This window comes from Euprymna scolopes, chromosome 1, assembly GCF_053919585.1.
Source record: "Euprymna scolopes isolate OS-2025 chromosome 1, ASM5391958v1, whole genome shotgun sequence".
Lineage (NCBI taxonomy): Eukaryota > Metazoa > Mollusca > Cephalopoda > Sepiida > Sepiolidae > Euprymna > Euprymna scolopes.
The window spans coordinates 155,016,645-155,036,705 of record NC_136482.1 but is presented as its reverse complement, the minus strand read 5'-3'; positions in this window follow the sequence as shown (position 1 = coordinate 155,036,705).

The following is a 20,061-nucleotide window of genomic DNA, read 5'->3' as shown; positions in this document are numbered from 1 at the left end:
AAATTGAAGAGAAAAGGTCAATAAATAATATATTCAAATTTAAAACAAAAAAAAAAATCAGTTTTTTAGAAATTTACCTGTAAAGTCCGAAGTTTAAAACCTTATTTTATAAGAACACATTTTTTCTTTTTGTCTTTTTTTTTTTTTTTTAATGAAACCTTGGTCCTTGCTCCTTTAATTGAAAAAAAAATTAGGGCTTGAATTACATTTTTCGAGGAGTTATAAGCTTAGAAAGATAGGGGGTCGAATAATTTACGCCTCTCATTTTGAAATGTCTATTAAAAAGTAAATAATTAATTTATGTTTAATAGGTTTATATATCACAAATTGAAGAGAAAAGGTCAATAAATAATATATTCAAATTTAAAACAAAAAAAAAAATCAGTTTTTTAGAAATTTACCTGTAAAGTCCGAAGTTTAAAACCTTTTTAAAAAAAAAAAAACACATTGTTTTGTTTTGTTTTTTTTTTAAATAAAACCTTGGTCCTTACTCCTTTAATTGAAAAAAAAAATTAGGGCTTGAATTACATTTTTCGAGGAGTTATAAGCTTGGAAAGATGGGGTGGAATTATTCACTATTTTCACGAAATTTCTGACACTGCTAGTGTAGCACTCACATCATTAGTGTAGCACTTACTACATTAGTGCAGCACTTACTACATTGGTGCAGCACTTACTACATTGGTGTAGTACTTACTACATTGATGTAGTACTTACTACATTAGTGTAGCACTTACATCATTAATATAGCACTTACTACATTGGTGTAGTACTTACTACATTGATGTAGTACTTACTACATTAGTGTAGCACTTACATCATTAATGTAGCACTTACTACATTGGTGTAGTACTTACTACATTAGTGTAGCACTTAAATCATTAATGTAGCACTCACATCATTAGTGTAGCACTTACTACATTAGTGTAGTACTCACTACATTAGTGTAGCACTTACATCATTAATGTAGCACTTACATCATTAATGTAGCACTTACATCATTAGTGTAGCACTTACTACATTAGTGTAGCACTCACTCTCTACATTAGTAGCACTTGCATCATTAATGAAGCACTTTCTCACTACATTAATTTGGCACTTATTCACTACATTAGTGTAGGACTCACTGTTATGATGATAATAGGATAATACTGATATGATTATGATTATGATTATTTTTCGACAAAATGTAGCATCCTTCTGCTTGCTTTACAAGTATTTTAATGATAGGTGCTCCGATGAACTATAAGCCTTCAACGTAAATGCCTCCGATAAACCCAACAAGCAGTAAAATCCCACACCTACATAGTAGAGATCCCCCATTTCTTTCTATAAAATATATATAAAAAATATATAAAATATATCTAAAATATATATAAAATATACCAATGTTCAATAATATTAAAATCTGGGCATTATGTGGACAGATTAGATGTTCTACGTGACTTTAATGTTTTTCGTGCGGTTAAGTTACAATATTTTCTGTGTGAATGGGAGCATTGTTATCCAGAAGGATAGCATTTGCGTCTAAACTGTTGATTCTTCCATGTAGAGAAACTATAAAGTCAGCTGATTTCCAAGATATAGTCCCTAAATCATTACCGATCCCCCCCCCTCCAATGCTTAGCAGTTGGAAGAAGGCAGTCTGGCTAGAACGCTTCTTTTGGCCAGAGGTTTGGAATCGAGTAAACGATACTTTATCGAAGAAAATAACATTCTCTTATCACTCTACGGACAAATTTTTGACGTTTCTACATCACTCTACACGTTTTTTAACACTTGTGTTCGAAAACAGTGACATCTCGACCATGAAACTGAAACTTCTTTTTTTTTTTTTTCAAAGAGTTTCTATTTTCTTCAAGAATTTTGTTTGGAGGAGGATAGTTTCCTTTTTTTTTTCTCTTTTTTCAAAGGCTGTCATCACGTTCGGAACAGTTACTGTTACAGAAGCACTTGCTTCCTAGTACTATTGTAACATTAGTAACAATAAATATCAGCGAAACCAACATTTTGGCATTAAACACACATATAACTCGACTACCTACTGGGGAGAACTTGAATGCCTACTGGGAGAACTTAAATGCCTACTAGAGGAGAACTTGAATTCCTACTAGACACTATCCTCGAGTGTCTAAGGTCTCTCTGCACATGTGTTTACCAGAACAACCTGGCATGAGGATACTTTTCCATAGAAGTAAAACCTGACCAAATATTCAAAATCACATAGTTTTCGCTGCCCAAATAAGATCTCCTCACTGTAGCTAACCTACATTAGCTTTTACAAGAAATGGTGCACCTTCTCCAAGTGATGTTACCTCAAGTAATATCACGAAACTGGATACTCAACTAGAATAGATGAATTCTTGTCCTGGAATTCGGTAAGACCATGAGACTAAAACAAAAGATATACTATAAAATATGAAAATGATTAATTGGGGAGAGGGGATTTATGTTCCCAATTTCTTTACTAACTCAGTGTTTGAGAGATAAAGAACTTTAATCGAACATTTGAATATCTATGTATCTCATATAAATTTCAAGTTTTGGTCCCAGGTAGTGGGCTCCTTGATTTCTGAGAACTTCAACTGAAGTAAAATAAACCAAAAATGTGATATGTCATGTCATTGGACACACAGGCAGAAAGAAAGACAGACAGACAGACACACAGACACGTTCACTTATGTATATATATATATATATATATATATATATATATATATATATATATATATATATATATATAGGCACAAAAATAACTATTTTTTCTGTAGGGTTGGCAACTAAGTTCTTGCCGTCTAAATTTAGCTGGTGCAAAATTGACAACTAGGTTGGATTAATTTTTCGAGTTAAAATCAAATTTCTACCGGAAAGGTATTGAGAATCTTGTTGAACGTTGGCAAAAAATTGTGAACACGAATGGAGAATATAGCATTCGTTAAACAGTTGTTAGTTCTTATTTTACTTTTAAAAAATGTAAATTGAAAAAAATCGCAAGAATTTAGTTACCAACATAACATTATTTTGTTCCACCTCTGTATATAATAAACACCCAATAGCACAATTTTCCTGTTTTTGTCTGATGATTACAAACAGAGATGAACAGCGGAAGCCGTTGCGTAGTTTAATGGCCATACATATATTTTTGGTACTAGTGCGGCCTTTAAGCAAGACGTAACTCAGCTCGGCTTTCCCTGAAACATGACATCAACATCTCGGGTTTTATCTGCTGTCTGACGTAACATGGCGATCAGCCAATCAGAACGTATCGCGCTTCGTGCACGCGGGTGCTACTCCCGAGCAGCAGATGAGAAATTTGATAAATATTGGAAGAGGAAAAAATCAACAACAAAAAAAGAATTTACTTTTTTTTACCATTTACTTCTTATAAACTTTTCTTCACACAGTTAATAAAAAAAATACGGTAGGGTTTTCTTTTTTTTTATGTTTCTACATTTAAAATTTTGATATTTTGTTTTACCCAATGTTGTTGTGATTTCATCGGCGACGCTCGGCATAATCCGGCTATTGACGTCATGTTCCGGAGAAAGCCGAACGAACGCTGAGAATCGTTGGAGTGCCCATAAAAATCGCAATTGCAGTTGAGGTAGAGAAGAAAACCATTAGAAATGCAGTAAAATATGTTTTCAAGTTAAAATCTTACACAAGAACAGTAAGACACTTGTGGAGCATAGCCATAAAAGAAGAAGAGAATATAAAGGCGCAATAAAAATATGTTACTTGGTTCAAGAAAAAGTCCTTCATTTTAACGACCTTTTCAAATGTAATGATCTTCACCGTCGATGCTGATTCTGAACAACAGAAACAACAGATATTTCGCCAATTCTTCAGCTGAGGTTAAGTAGTCATTCAGAACAAAATATTCTTTTCCATCGCATGGCTTTTAGCGTTTTGGCTTTCGATGGGAAAAGATGCCTCTAAAATTCTACAAAATTAATGAAAAGGTCAATGTTAATATTTACTACAAGATTGAAAGATACCAGGGATTATCATGATAGTAATTATGTCTAGACATGGGATTATGTCTCACAGCTAGAAAAATACAAGAATTCCGCAAACTTTAGCAGCTTTTTGGAACACTGTTTCTGGGCGTCTTCTAGCCCAGATCTAAATTATCTAGATTATGTTATTTTAGGCATTATAGAACATACTACAAATATATCACACTACAAATATATCATACTACAAATAGAACATACTACAAATAGAACATACTAAAAATAGAGCATGACACAGCAATCGATTCTGTTAAAGATATTCGAAAACAATGGGAGAAATTGGCTCTCAAGTAACACTCAAGGAACACCTGTGCAAGTTTTAGGAAGCGGCGAAGGCAGTCATTGCGAAAGAACACATAGTAAAAACAAAAACAAACAACAAAAAAAAACATTTTCTATTATGTAAATCTTCTTGTGGCAAATAAATTCATATGATATTTAATAAAATAATTTGTCATATTCCCCCCCCCCATGTATGGTAGTTTCCTGTAAGGGTGCTTGCGTATGAAATTTTTGTGGCAAGAGTTGCGCAATATCCAACTACACCTCTCCTGAGTCGGCGTTGTTAAATATCAGTGGCAAGTGGGAGTTCAGGATGACTGGAAACAATGCCGAGACAAGCGAAGAGAATAGATAGCGCATAGAATTCCCATAATAGTCACCCATCTGGTACTAGCCAGGCTCAACTTCGGCGATTTAACGAGAACCGGTGTGCCAACGTAATTATGCCTTATATATATATATATATATATATATATATATATATATATATATATATATATATATATATATATATATATATATATATATATATGTAATTATGACAGCCCCTTTAAGAAATTCGTTTCTTATCGTTGAGCACTTTCCGTTGAATTAAAAAGTCGGTCAATTTAGCTCTTATGCGTAGATCATCGTATAACGATTTGATCACTGTCTGTCTGACGTAATGAACATTTAAATTAAAATGTTTAAAATTCAACGCTATTTCATACGGTTAATAGTAGCCGAATGGATACGGCCTCCGCTAATCGAGCCAGAGATGTCTCGTGTCGCGGGGTTCGAATCGTTCGACTGGTAGTAATCGTGACACCCTGCACTGAAGAATCCCGAAAGGATGAAACACTAGTGTCTGTAGGTATTTAATTATTATAGTAAAAAAAATAATTATATATATATATATATATATATATATATATATATAAACATGTAATTTTTCAGAATGTGAGAGATTATATTATTATTTCAACAGCCAAACAACGTCGCAGCCTACAAACCGGAAGTCCAAGACTCGAGTTTCGCCCTCAATTGAGCTCATCATTAACTAAGACAGAAGCAAACCGCGGTGAAATCCGACTGTGGAATTGACCTACTTTTCGTTCTTGGCTGGCATGGCTCTTGTGGGCTGCAACGTTGTTTGACTGTGGAAATAATAAACATTATATATATATATATATATATATATATATATATATATATATATATATATATATATATATATATATTATCACACCAGAAAACATACATACACACGGCAAGATTCCAGTATACTATGTACCCTATTCATGGATTGTGTAATCTCTCTAGAGTGTTCAATTTTGTTCAGACACTCTACGGTCGCTTTCTGCGACAGTGACCATTTTTTTTCTTTGCGGAAAGTGGCAGATTATAGAACTTTTGTTATATATTTATACAAATAGTTTCAGCTAAGATTCCGCTTAATATTCTTCATTTATAACCCTAATGGATGTGTGTACTGCTAGGAAGAAAAAAAAAAAACAAAACAAAAAAACTAGAGTCAACGGATGATTTGAAAATGTACAACCAGGATGGGTAGGATGCTAGGTGAACATGATATTTATAAATATTTCGATTTCCGTGGAAAATACACCATCAAATAAACAGAATAAAAAGAGAAGATTGACAAAGAACACCTGGGTAGAACAAAAAATCTAAAATGTAAATTATAGATTTCTCCTTCCTATCTCTAGCAGTGCATACTTTTCCATTTTTAATTCTAATTTGAATGTCCTTGCCGGAGATTCTGGTTATATTTATAAGTGTTGTATCGTCCATCCATCCATCCATCCATCCATAGCCCTTGAGCCCCTGGAGGGACATAGGCCATCTACAACTTTTTGTAGATGCTTTTGTAGCGAGAAGTTCTTTTTACAGGGTGAGGGTGCTGACCACACGCTCAACCCTCCCAGAAGGTACATACAGCGCCTGGCCTTCCCAAATGGTCACCCATCTTGTACCGGCCAGGCTCAACGTTGCTTAACTTCGGTTATCTGGCGAGAACCGGTGTGTCAACGTGATTGTGCCGTACAGTGTCGTGGCACAATAGTAAAAAGAAGAAAATCAAGTCGTGGTTGGTTTAAGGAACAAGTGTATTTAACATCACAAGTACAAAGGTAGGAAACGGGTATAATTGGCTTGCACGCAGCTAGTCAGTGGTAGTACTGTCGCTTCTTCCATCGATGTAGGTATTACTAGCACTATATATAGTGAAAACCTGTGTAATTTCCCTTGTATTAGAAAGGCCAGTGTAACAGTAAGTAATTCCATTTCCATTTTGCTTTAACTTCCTGTCGTTCATATACATGACGCTGTTAATTTTTTTTTTAGCATGTAATCTCAAAATATCTTCATTTTCTCCAACTTGTTAATTGAATATTCAAGGTCCGTGGATTTTAAAACATGCTTATAGATTATAACAGGAATCTAGTTAAAGAAATACACATCTGGGTTGTATCACTAGTAAAATATTCTAGACCATTGGTCAGCTGGACCAAATAAAAACTGACACATCTTGGCCAAAAGGTGAGGAAACTAATGGGCCTACATAATTCACTGCATTTGGAGAATGGTACTGACAAATTCTACGTGAAAAGGAATGACGCGGTAAGTTGACTGGTAAGTATAGAAGACTGTGCGAACGGCGCAAAACGTGTTAGAAAAGAATATAGTCCATAGCACAGAAAAGCTAGCCAGCGTAGCAAGAGGCACCATCAAAATGCCCAATACAGAGAAAGAAAGAGGAGAAAAGGGAAGTGGAAAGAGAAGCAGAAACGATTCGTATAAACAATCAGAGAAAGAGAATCACATAAGTACCTGAAAATTGTCACAAAAAGGAATCTAAACTGAGAAACGAAATCACTACTAACAGCAGAACAAAACTATGTTATTAGAACTACCTATATAAATGATAAGATAGAACTAATAGAGTGTATTATTAATTTATATCTTGAGATTTTTATTAATTTATTATTATTATTACTATTATTATTATTTTGTTACTTTTCATATATACTAGCGGGGGGGGATACCCGGTGTTGCCCGGGTGTTTGTAGGTGTGTATATTTTTGGGTAAATGAAAAGAAAAATCGTTGGCCGGGTGTCCCGGATGTTTGTTAAAAAAAAACCAAAAATAAAACGAAGCCTTGATGCGCAGTTGGAAAATAATAAAGTGGGAAAAAAAACAAAAAAAAACAAAAACAAAAACAAAAAACAAACGTGCGAGATTTAACAGCAAGTGCCCGTTTTTGACGAGTTAATGACGTCAACTTTGAGTGCGGGACAGTGTTTTATATACCGCGAGTCTGTTTTTTTTTTTTTTTTTTTTTTTTTTTTTTTTTTTTTTATAGTATACGAAAAAGCTTAATGTACATGCGGCGATCGAAAATTGTTGAATATTTATCTTTTCAAAGTCGGGCAAATTAAATAGACAGGCGACCCCGGTTGTTAACTCGTAGATATTATCATTTAGGCGCGATATAAAAAGTTTTAAGAGGTTGTAAGGCGACTCGGGAAACAGCCTTTCTTGGATACACGAAAACGCACACACACACATATACACACACACACACACACACACACATTTTCGCTTTTATATTTATAGATTTTCATATTTTTAGTTAATATTCTTATTTTCATCTTATATTTTATCTTAAGTATTTGTTTTTATTTTGTGGAAAATATATTCTTTGTTCTAAAAAAAAAGGAAGGAAAATTGTGATATGATCATTTCATTAGAGAAGGTCGAAATAAATTAATTATTTCGTATGTGTCGTGTTTGTAAATTAAAACTCATAACATTTGCACTGTGATCTATGAACACAGGGTCTTCTATTCATAAACCTGCCTTTTAATATAAACTTATATCGCATTAAATTTCATATAAAAAAAAAATCAGTTAAGATTGAGCAAACAGGTTTCCTTTTCACAAAAGTTGCTTTATTATGCTCTAGCAATTTTCAAGTGAAACCAATTTTATCAGATATTATCACGGTAATTCATTTATAATAACAATTATGGCCTTAAATATTTCTTTTTATGAATTATTTTGTTTGTGTAATATTAATTACATTATTAATTGTATGTTAAAGGAGAGAGCAATTTCCATAGAAAATCATAAGTGGGAGAGCTCAATGCGTAGCAGATCATGCATAAAATTAAAAGAAAAACACACCCAACAATAGATTCATTATAAATATATTTCTAACCCGAAAGGGCCTTATCAAACGAGATAGGCTAGTCGGGATTAAACGTCCGTCTGCACTAATTCAACAAACTTGCAACCTTCTTTGTATATATTTAAACAAAAAAGAAGAAAAAATGAAGATGCCAAAGGAGAGAGAATGAAAAGTAAAACACTTTAGAGGTGGGTAGAGAGAATAATTTAAACATAAGAAACAGAGAGAGTGATATATATATATATACATACATACATACATACATATATATATATATATATATATATATATATATATATATATATATATATATATATAGGGTGGAACGATAGATTTATCGCCCTAAAGAAAAGAGTACTACACCTTTTCTTTTTTTTTTTTAAATAATATTAAAAAAAAAACAATTCAAGTAACACACATCTATTCAATCTTTAGTCTCAATCACCGCCTCGATAGGGTCCGGAACTGGGAGCATGCCATTTCCATAAGCGCCAGCGGGAGCTTGGTGAATACTCGGCAGATGGCGACGATCAGGCTGACTTTGGTGTTGCATGAGACCATGTTGGTAATGTTCTTAACGTATAACCAAACGAAATAGTCTAGCAGATTCAGGTCGGTGGAAGGGAGGCGGTAGTGAGAGAAAGTATCAAAGTCATAGCATTTCTTTCTGAAGCCAAGTCTTTGCCTTTTTTTAACTTGTAGGCCCTCTGCCGAGTCCTGTTGCCACACCCACGGTTTGCCAGCGGCAACCTGATTGCACCATACTCTTTCGCACATCCAGGTACATTTTAGCGTTGACTTTAAGCCGACTTCGAACATGTGTAGTAGCATAGTGTGGCCCTCACTTCAAATCACACCAAAAATCATAACTTGGAAACTTCGTTGAGTTGTGTCCTCAAGCGTTGTGCCGTCCGGATTTGCATTTGGAGTGTGCTGGCAATGGTCCTAGTGTGATAACTTGGATCGGTAGAGAGCACGAGTTGTATAGGATTTTAATATCAATGTCAGAGCTAGAGAAAAATTAACTTTATAGCTATATAGAATATATTTAAATGTATATTTTATATACCTACAAAGTTTTTTCTCGCCCTGACATTGATATTAAAAGCCTATTTTTTCTATTTAACAAATGTTAACACAAACTTTTTAATATACTCTGTATATATATATATATATATATATATATATATATATATATATATATATGTATATATATAAAAGATTAGAAGGCTATCACAATGCAGGGAATGGAATGTAGTCAGTGTTGAGGAAGAAAGACGAAAACAAGTGACAATTTGCAAATTAATATATATATATATATTAGATGATGAGCTGTGAAACAGCGAAACAGTATTGTATGTGAATGACTATAATGCTCCCTATCTTGGGTTGAGCATTTCGTGAAGTGATATACAGACTGCCAATTGCGTATTAAGCGACGCTCTTTGTGCAAACAAATCGAACGGAGGCATTTGGACGATATCAAGACATCGTTTATTCATTACCCACACAGCAGCAGCTGTATAGCGTAGTGGTGAGAAGTCTTGACTGTTATTTGGGCGATTGGGTTTCGATCCTGGCTTGAAACAGCGAAACAGTACTGTATGTCGGTGACTACACACACTGGCGCGCGCGCACACACACACATACGCACACATATATATATATATATATAGCCAGTAGAGTTTAGTTTCCTAGAAGTACATCCAATGAAACAACATGTGTCTACCAAAGAGTGCTCAATGAGTGAACAGAGCAGGTATATTAAATTTATTCATAAAAACATTGATGGCTACAACGCGAGTGATTACAGAAACATGTATGCACATATGTAACCATCAATGTTTGTATAAATAAATTTAATATATATATATTCAATTCTATTTAGTATCAATATGTCATACTTAAAGAGGTCTGCTGTGTCTGACAATGTTCCATGATATATTTCGGGGAATCCCTTTTGTCAAACGGTGGATGTCACAAATTTATTCAATGCATGCCAGATGGAAGAGTGAAAACAAAGAATAAAATCAAATGGCTGTGCGGGAGACCGCAGTACATATATTGATGGGGTATGTATATTGCGGGTTTGGAGTAATTAACATTGTTGCCTTTATTATTGTTATAGTTTTTTTTAGTTTTTTTAGTCTTTTATAGTTTTATTTTTGATTTTTTTCTATATAATATTCTCTTTTATTTCATTTATTCTTTTATATTATTTTTAAGCTATGATAAATGAAACATTTTTCCTTCTTGCACACGTGTCCATATTTACGTGTTAAAATAACCAGATTGCAGATATTCGATCTCTGAAGAATCTTCAGTGGTTATCCTTATTTTTAATTCGCATATTTTTGCTCTTTTCATTGCAGATTGCAGAATCTCTGGATTGCGATTTAATTCCATTATTTTGTTCCACGTGTTTTGTTTCAATTCTTGTAGGGCGTGGGGTTTGACGTTTCGAGGTTTGTCAGCTCTCGGTACGGAATAAGGGGTTAAATCGCAATTCAGAGATTCTGCAATCTGCCATGAATAATGTTTTGGAAAGAACACAAATATGTGAAGCTGAAAATGGACAACATTTAAAAGACATTACTTTTCAGAAATAAAGATTGTTTGAATTTTGCATTTTTTTTAATGTACCAATATCTTAGTCAAATTGTGTTAAAATTACAGAAAGATATAAAAAATGAATCTATTTAAGTTCAAAACCTTCCAGTGACTTTTTGCGCGCCATATATATATATATATATATATATATATATATATATATATATATATATATATATATATATATATATATATATATAAGAACAAACAAATAGTTAATACGTTCCTTTTCATCGGAGGGTAGGATTTAGCAAAATGCGGGATCGGATAAAAGTATTTGATGAAGCTACAAGTCATAGCAGAGGGAATAGGGTGAATAAAAAAGTGATTTCACGTAAATGGATAGTCTGGTGAAAATAAAGTATCCAATGACGATAAAATCCAAAAAATGCAGAATCCAAGAAAGTTAGTTAAATTTCCATTCGCACAAGTAAAATCCAAGGGTATCGCGTAATTGGAAGATGATCCAAAGTAATCCAAAAGGCAAATATATATATATATTAGTGATGGAACGATTCCAATATTTTCCTTTATTCCAATACAATTACCGATTCCGACTCTGATTCTTTATAAATCTCTAAATATTCACTATAAAGTTGTTATTATTTTTTTTCGATTATTGTAAAAACACATGGTAAGTGTGCTGATATTTTCTTAAACGTGAAAATACAATTTTGGAGGTAATCTGTAGATTTTAGTTAGTAGATTGGTAAATGCAAAGTTTTCCGATTCATATACCGATTCCGATACCTCAAGAAGTTCCGATTTTTCCGATTCCCGATTCCGATTAATTGTCCGAACACTAATATATATATATATATATATATATATATATAATAAATTCCACAGCCAAACAACGTCGCAGCTCACAAGAACCATAACAGTCAACGAACCGGAAGTCCAAGACTCGAGTCTTGGACTTCTGGTTCGGTGACTGTCATGGCTCTTGTGAGCTGCGACGTTGTTTGGCTGTGGAATTTATTATATACAATCTCTCACATTCTGAAAATCATATATATATATATATATATATATATATATATATATATATATATATATATATTGGTAGATAGATAGGTAGATAAATAGATAGATAGATAGATATTTTAACCGTTGCTACAGATAAATAGATAAGTAAGTAGATACTTGTAGATATATCAATGTCACTTGGTTATATAAACATGTCACCATCGCATTCCATTTGTTTAGACACGCAACTATTTTACTCATATCGAATGTAACTTTCGGTCGTTTTTGTCATTGGAGATTAACTCGAGCATGAATGTCAAGCGAAAATAAAAAAATAAAAAATTACTGGAATAGTTTACATTATATATACACAACCAACTCTATTTCATTTTTGAATGAAAAGTTTAATTTTTTTTTTAAAGATCACAAAAACTTACTAAACTCTAGCTACTAACTGTAGGTATAAAATAATTTACATTACAATCGGTTAACTGCTTAACTAATAAAATAAACTACGATAAAGATAAACTTTTTAAAAACGTTATGATATTTATTACTAGTTTTTTAAAAAAATATTTCTCTTTATTTCAAAAATAAAATCTACTAAACAGTTAAATTTTTAATTCACAATTCAGTTATATTTTAAACTAACTGGCAACTCGGCGTTGCCAGGTCGTACAATACACTTAAACATGATATTTTAATTCATGCAGATTGTGTATGTATTATTATAGTATCAATTTTCTATTGAATATTATATATTACGAGGAATAATTTGTCGGATGTACTAATTCGCAAAAAAAGAAAGAAAAAAAAAAATTAAAATAATAATGATAATGTTGTTCATCAAATTTTGTCTGTGTTTGTTTTTAATATCACGTTAGCTAATATTTGGGTTTGACGATCTTAAAAATAGTCTTTCTTCTCTTATAGATAAGAAAAAATAATTTTAAAGGAAAATATTTTACGTTACATCGGCCAAGGTTACACTGGTGTAACGTAAACTATTCCTCTCTGAAAATTCTTTTTATTTATAAGAGATGAAAGACTATTTTTAAAATCGAATTTTTTTTCAATTCTCATTACTTTCTGGATGAATTTCTGTATAAAATATATCTAAAAACACTGCCAGGCATATAAATTACCTTTAATACCTGAATAATTTTTATTTTAGCTTTCGAATTTTTACGATGAAGCTGTTAACTAATTTCTTTTCAACATAACATACCTGACACACTATGCATCTATATTATATTTCTCTTAGCCTGTCCGTTTGACCGTTCCACTTTTTTCTCGGAAACCAGTGGGCCAATTTGGTTGAAATTTGGTATGAACCTTTGTTATGATAAGGAACAACGAACTAAGTATTATGTTGTCCGTTCGATGCAGAGTTATAGATCATAAGTGATTATTAGGGATTAGTCACTATAATATTACATAAAAGTAAGTCACTATAATACTACATAGAAGTTATCTCGGAAACTACTGTGCTGATCTGATTAAATTTTTTCATAGAACTTTTTATGATAAGGTGCAGCAAACTAAGTATTATGGTATTCATTTGATGCACAGTTAACAGGGGTTGGTATTTAATGCAAATTGGGCACAAATTAAACCGTATTCAACCATCGAGTTGTCATAAAGCACTAACTCTAAGTAAAATTTCGACCGTTTTTAACAGGCCTTTTGATACTAGTGTATATATATATATATATATATATATATATATATATATATATATATATATATATATATATATAAAAGAAGAGCAACAAGAAGAAGAAGAAGAAGAAGAAGAAGAAGAAGAAGGATAAAACCAAAAACAACAAGAAGGAATAACTTCATATTTGTATTTTTCAGATATTACAATTGTCTCAACGTAAATCAAACAATTTAAAATTTTATATCATTTAAAAATTTTCGTAGTTAAAACTAATCAGATATGTTTGAAAAAAAAATACAAAGTTTGTACGTATCATGACACATTTTGATTCTGTTAAAACTACATCGGGCAGTAAATGCCGACCCTCGTGCTTTTTAACATGTCCACGGTAATTGATTTTTTTTATTTATACCAATACTTCACTTACGAAGCTTAATGTAATTACAGAGCATAAAACAAATAAATGGCAAAAGTCTATATTCCAAATTACATGATCTTAACCATTTAAAAATATATTCCCCTAAGTAAGTTGATATAATAGTATTAGTACGATTGAATTAAAATTAAATGAATGATTTTGCGCTACGAAACAGGTGCTGTCAAGAATTGTGTATGTTAACATCCTTAAAGTAATAAATTGTAAGATGGTCAACATTGACATTTGGAATATAGACTTTTGTCATTTATTTGGTATATATATATATATATATATATATATATATATATATATATATATATATATATAAAATGGGTTAAGCAATTCCAACGAAAGAAAGATGTAGTCACCAACAATGTTTTTTTTAAACATTATTTTATTATTCCGTGTCTTGATTTTTCATTGAGAATTATGTTTAGATCATTGTAATAATGTTTTTAAATCATTGAAATCGTTTTTAACGCGTTTCAGACGTTCTGTGAAGCGTCCTCGTCAGAAATTATTTTCAAATGTGTTGGAGATGTAAAAATAGCATTTTCGTAGTTCATTTGAAGTGTTTCCAAACGTGTAAGTGTTTACTATTCATAGGAATATTCAATTTTTATTACTCTTTTATTGGGCGGTGGCGAGGCCGCCGACCTCGGCTGCGGTCACTCCTGTATTATGTTTCTCTCGCTCACTCTCTCTTTCTACTTGTGTTTTTTCTTTTTTTCTTTTCCTTTAGGGTAGGGTGTGTGTGTGTGTGTTTTCTTTTATTGGTTTGAGAATGTATGTACTGTTTTATAGTATTATGAGGTTATTTGCTTCCCTAGGAAGGTGACTGTGATCCAAGATCGTTACTAATGTGTATGTGTGAGGAGAATAAGGGTAGGGGTGCTTTCATTATATTTTGATATTTATTTTTTTGGATTCTTGGATTTTAGTATTGTAATTTTTCGTTTCAGTCTTTTCGGGTATTCTTTATATTATGTTTGTTTAGATAGAGGGGTGTATTTAAAAACATGTATAGGGGATTTTTTAATGTTTCTATTTATTTGTCTCCCCATGTTGGTATGGCCAAACCCAGGATAGGTTTCTAGTGTGGGGAAGATCTTGTTCCCCAGAGGGGAGGGGCCAATTGGAGGGGTATAGGTATGGGAGGGGGATGATAGAAGGGATTATAGTTGTCTCAGTCATGAGGGATTTCTCCTCCACTGACTGAGGGGAAGCGAGGTGTTGGAACATATATTATACTATGGTTCTAGGTGTTTCCTAGTGTTGTTGGTTTCGAGGTTAAGTAGGGTTGGTATTGTTCAGTGTGTTGTATTAGAGATAGAGGTGTTATGTCTGTGTGTGGTTATATGCGCGCGCGCGTGTGTGTGTTTTAATGTGTCGGTTCTGATTTATGAGTGGGTGTGTATATGTATATGGATGTGCATGCGAGTGTGCCTTGCATTTCATGTTTTTGTGTGTTGATATTAGGCTCTGTTCAATTCAGGAGTGAATCTTGTGATGAAGTTTTTTTCCTGTGTAAGTAAATAATTGTCTGTTTGGAAGATTGGCATTATTTTGAAGCTGTTTCCACTGCATGTGTGTACGTGTTTTGAAACATAGAGGTGTCTGTTATCTGCAATTTTGATGTTGCTCTTATATAAGGTCACTCTATTGCTGAAATTTTTGGTGGCGCCTATGTAGGATTTGTTGCATGCTGTGCATCTTAGTGCATATACTACATTTCTGGAGGTGCAGTTTAGATCCTTTTTTATTTTGAATAAACATTCTGGGTTTTTGAATAAACATGCTGGGTTTTTGAATGTATATGTGTTTCCTTCTATTATTATGTCACATACGCCACATCGCGGTTTGTTGCATTTTGTAACCCCTTTGTAATGTGTGGAACGAGTTTTGAGGAAGTTAGGATGTGTTTTAAGTTTTTGGGTTGGCGTTTGCTTTTTATTATTTTTGTTGTTTTAAGTATGTTGTTTAGTTTGTCGTTCTGATTGAGGGGGATAATGTTTTTTGTTATCTGTGTGAATAGTTCTGGGTTGTTTGTGTTGTGTGTAGAGAGACGTATGCTAAAATTTGTTCTTTGTTGTGTTCTTTTGGGATTCTTAGTTGGTCTATTGGAATTTTTTCAGCCAGTTCAATACTTTTCTGTATAAGTGGTAGTGGATATCCTCTTTTCCGCAGTGTTATTTGTAGTTCATTCAGTCTAGTCGAACGGAGGTGTATGTCTATTACTATGGTGCAGACTCTACGTGCTAGGGAGTAGGGTATTGATTTTAGACAGTTTTTAGGATGGTGGCTTTTGAAGTGGAGGTATTGTTGAGTGTCTGTGGGTTTGTGGTAGATGTCTGTAATTATGTTGTTGTTTTTGATTGTTACTAGGATGTCTAGGAAAGGTAGTTCTGTGGGCTTTGTACTAGTTTGAAGTTTATTTTTGGGTGTAGATTTTGTAGCAAAGTGTGGAGTTCTCTGATACCCCCCATGTGATTTTCGAGAGGATAAAGCAGTCGTCTAGGTATCTTTTCCAAGATTTTGTGAAGAGTGTTTTTATATTGTACCCGTACTTTTGCTCTATCCTTTCATAAAGGGTCTCTTCTAGGAAGGCGAGTGTAAGGGTGGCACATGTCAGTGCCATTTTAGTACCCATTGCTGTGCCTAGTATTTGGATATAGTTGTTTTTATTGAATTGGAAGGAGTTGTTGTTGAGGATTATGTCGATGCTATCAATCACGAATTGTTTATTGAATCTGGGGTGTAAAGTCTGTGTATGTTTGTCAATCCAATATGAGATAGCTTCTTTTCCAAGGTTGTGTGGGATATTGCTATATAGGCTGCTAACATCGAATGTGGCTAGTATTGTCCCATCGTCTACTGTTTGTGGTAGGGAGCAAAGGAAGTGTGTGTCATCTCTTACAAAACTTCTGACTAGATTGGTGAAGGGCTGTAATAGTATATTTATTAGGTTGCTAAGTCTGCTTGTTGGGCATGATAGTCCTGCTACTATGGGTCTGAATGTGAGGTCGTTGGGGCTTGGGGTGCTTATGTACTCCGACTTTTGTATGTTGATGGCATGTCTTACCTGGTTAGATTTGTGTATTTTGGGTAGCCCATCGAAGATGTTTGTTTTTGTTGTGAAGTTTGTTAGGAAGTCTTTTTCCTTTTTAGTTAATGTACTATTGTATGTTGTGCAGAGTGTTGTTATTTTAGATATGGTTGTGTCGTCTATGTTAGAGCTAATTGGTTTGTAATAATTTTCGTTCCCTAGTGACTCTAAAATTTTTGTTTTATAGAAGTTCTTATTCATTATAACTACTGCACTATCTTTGTCTGCTTCCTTTATAACTAAATTGTTATTGTGTCGGATTTTTTTAAGTGCTTGATTTTGTTTTCATGTTAGATTACTGGTGGGGTTTTCTTTTTGTTGGGGGTTGAGGTTCCAGAGCCTTTCAAAGAAGGTATTTAGTTCTTTTGTGTTGTTATGTTTGTTGGGGAAGTATGTTGATTTGTTTTTCACTAGAGAGTCGTCTGTTGTGTTATCACTGTCATTAAGTATATCTATGAGTCTAAATTTGCGTTCAAATTCTTTAAGGTCTTTCTTTAACTCTGCTATATTACTTCTGGGAGTTGGGCAGAATTTGAGGCCTAGTTTTAGTACTTCAATTTCGTCCTTTGTAAGTGTCGCTGTAGATAGGTTGATGATTTTGGGTTTTTTGTTGTCTAGTCTGGTGTTGTCATTTTGTGAGGGATTCCTAAAAAATGATTGTGAGGATCGTTAGTTTCGTTGATCCGGTTGGGAGGTTGGTTGTGTCGTTTTCTAGGGATGTATGGGTTATGATGGTACCTGGGGTATTTGGATTGGTTGTGTTTGTGTGGGAGTATTTTTGGGGTCGGTTTTGTACTGTGGGGTACTGGGGGTGGATGTTGTAAGGACTGTTTTGTGTTGGGTGGTATCTATAGGGGTGGTTTAGTTCCATTGGGTTGTTTCGGTGGGGGTTGTTAAGTAGGGGGATTCTTTGGTGGTTTGTGTGGGTGGGGTGGGTAAGAGATAGTGGGTTCTTGACTGAGTTGGGTGACGTGGTTGGTAGTAACTATTTTCGTATTGTTGTGGGAGGTTGTACCTTTTAGTATTGTCATGTGGTAGTGGGTTGTCGGTTGTTGATATGTTGTTGATATATATATCTATGTTGATATATATATATATGATATATATATATGTCGGTTGTTGATATATATATTTATGTATATATATATGTATATATATATAAATATATATATATATATATATATATATAAATATATATATATATATATATATAAATATATATATTTTTTTAAGGGCTACTTCAGTCTTTAACAGACTATGACTACCCACGAAGGGGTGCCTGCGCGTCAAATTTTTGTAGCAGGAGGTGCGCAATCTCCAACTACACAGCTTGTTAAATACCAGTGGCAAGTGAAGTGTGTGTACAAGATGACTGGAAACAAATGCTTAACTTCGTTGATCTGACGTATATCTATGCTTATATTATCCCCGAGTGGTTCCTGGGCCTTGATAAGTGGTGACCCCCCATGTAAAAAATATCTATCCATCTATCTATCTATCTATATATTAGTAGTAGCAGTAATAGTAGTAGTAATATCAGCAACAGTAGTAGTAGTAGTAGTAGTAGTAGTAGTAAGAAAATATATTTATAGAGTGTAAGCTGTTTTATTCACGAAAGAAATGATGAGGATAAATTGTATACTGTCTGCAGATAAGGAAAAGTAACCTTAGGCAGAGAGGGATCGGTAAAAAGATTTTAAATGCTAATAATAGTAGTAGTAGTATTAGTAATAATAATAATAATAATAATAATATAAATAATAATAATAATAATAATAATAATAATAATAATAATGATAATAATAATAATGATAACTAGCAGAACCCGTAGAAATTCCACGGTTTTTCAAAATTTTGAAAATACATAAATAAAATGAATAAAAAATAAAGTAAATCGAATAACGGCGAGTTTAAAACAAGTTTGTTTGTTTTTTTTTTAGCAAATTCTTATTAACGTTTAAAAGCTAAAAAGAATTGCTTTAAAAATTTTGATATTTTTCAATGAAAATTCACCACACAACGCCTTGATTTTTTTTTCTGAATAAGTTTTTTATATAAATTATAAAGGAACAGATTGAAATTTCAATTGCTTTTTTTTTAATTTGCAAATAAATGCTGATATGACCTTTTGATTGTGTTCTATTTTCGGACAATGATTTTACGAGGTATATGCATATATGTATTGTGTGTGTGTGTGTGTGTGCAGCATTTTTTTTTCTTTTCTACTTTCAACTCCACTGAGTCGTCTTCAGACACGTGATGTACAACTAATTGACTGATGACTTTATTATGAAATATCAAGTTAAAAACGTTTCTAAATCTCTCGTACCAGATTATAGTTGATGGTGGGTTAGTGTAACCGGATGAATAATGCTCCGAGGACGAGAAAGGCGAAGATTACATTTCAAAAAATGGATACAGTAGAAATACCTTCGCTTAGTAAACTGCAGAAGTTTAACATTGTATTCTAACAAAAAAGAAACTAAGTAAAAATTCTACCGGGTACGTTTCGTATATGAATAATCTTGATGACCTTTTATAACAATGGTAGTTAAACTCTTTGTCAACTATGATTTCCGTTCTTTCAAGTATTTTTCTTCTTTTATAGTATAACATACATTTTGCAGTTTTGCAGGTTTTGTACTCCAAACTCGGAGTATTATTTCAAATGGCAATGTGTTACTTAGCAACGACATCGGTATATAAAGTAAATTTTACTACCTGGCCCTTTTAAAATATTTACAAAAGTACAGACACGAAATCGCCACCACAGTAAGAATGTACATCTATATGTGCGTATGTGTGTG